This window comes from Cebus imitator, unplaced genomic scaffold (genome assembly GCF_001604975.1).
Source record: "Cebus imitator isolate Cc_AM_T3 unplaced genomic scaffold, Cebus_imitator-1.0 Scaffold51, whole genome shotgun sequence".
NCBI lineage: Eukaryota > Metazoa > Chordata > Mammalia > Primates > Cebidae > Cebus > Cebus imitator.
This window is the reverse complement of record NW_016107366.1, coordinates 9,161,341-9,163,063: the sequence shown is the minus strand read 5'-3', so window position 1 is coordinate 9,163,063 and position 1,723 is coordinate 9,161,341.

Below are 1,723 nucleotides of genomic sequence, written 5' to 3'. Positions count from 1 at the left end.
TCTCAAAAAAAAAAAAAAAAAAAAAAAATCTTTCGGCCGGGCAAGGTGGTGCACTCCTGTAATCCCAGAACTTTGTGAGGCCAAGGTGGGCGGATCAAAAGGTCAAGAGATTGAGACCATCCTGGCCAACATGGTGAAACCCCATCTCTACTAAAAGTACAAAAATTTGCTGGGCATGGTGGCACACACCTATAGTCCCAGCTACTCAGGAGGCTGAGGCAAAAGAATTGCTTGTATTTTTGTAGAGACTGGGTTTTGTCACTTTGGCCAGGTTGGTCTCGAACTCCTGACCTCAAGTGATCTGCTCACCTTGGTCTCCCAAAGTGCTAGGATTACAGACATGAACCACTGTGCTCCGCCCCTCACAATGGTTTTCTGCCTTCCTTTCGAGGGCCAGTTTTCAAGACAAAACAAAACCCACCACAACCTAAAAAACTCTTAGAAACAGATTTTAATCATAAACATGCAATACAGAAACATTAAAAGTTGGATAGAGGAGGCTGGGTACAGTGGCTGACGCCTGTAATCCCAGCACCTTGGGAGGCTGAGGTGGGCGGATCACGAGGTCAAGAGCTCGAGACCATCCTGGCCAACATGGTGAAACCCTGTCTCTACTAAAAATACAAAAATTAGCCAGGCATGGTGGCATGTGCCTGTAATCCCAGCTACTCGGGAGGCTGAGGCAGGAGAATTGCTTGAACCTGGGAGGCAGAGGTTGCAGTGAGCTGAGATTTCGCCGCTGTACTCCAGCCTGGTGACAGAGCGAGACTCCGTCTCAAAACAAAATAAAGCAAACTTTCATAATATATTTGTACTGTAACCTCTCTATGTTTAAATATATTTAGATGTACAAATACTCACCATTGCATTGCCTACAGTCACCAGCACAATAACATGCTGCACATGTTTGTATCCTGGGAGCAGGCTGTACCATATAGCCTAGGTTTATCTGTAGTAGGCGATCTCATCTAAGTTTGGGTCAGTACACTCTATGATGTTCACACAACAGTAAAATCTTCTCTCAGAACATCCCAGTCATTAAGCAACAAACATAACATTCTATTTATAAAAGACACCATTTTCAAAAGCATAAAAACTATGGGATACCTAGGAATAAATCTAAAAGATATGCAATATTTTCATGGAGAAAATTATACTTTCTTTCTTTCTTTCTTTTTTGAGACGAATTCTTGCTCTGTTGACCAGGCTGAAGAGCAATGGTGCGATCTTGGCTCATTGCAACATCCGCCTCCCAGGTTCAAGAGATTCCCGTGCCTTAGCCTCCTGAGTAGCTCGGATTATAGCCACGCGCCACCATGCCCAGCTAATATTTGTATTTTTAGCAGAGACAGGGTTTCACCATGTTGGCCTGGCTGGTCTCAAGCTCCTGACCTCAAACGATCCATCCACCTCAGCCTCCCAAAGTGCTGCGATTACTGTCATGAGCCACCGTACCCAGCCTAAATCTTTCTTAATGGTCACTTGAGAGACCCAGATAAATGGAGAGGTATAACTTGCTCGTAGAAGAAAATACTTAATTGTAAAGTTGTTATTTTTAAATTAAACTACAAATTTGTTTTATTTTCAATAAGAGGTTAAACGAAGAGTTACTTTTAAAATTAATGTTTTGGGAAACATGCCAAGCTTATCCTAAGGTCATACGAAAGAGCAAATAGCTAAAAGTAGCCAAGGTAATTTTTTTTTTTTTTTTTTGAGACAGAGT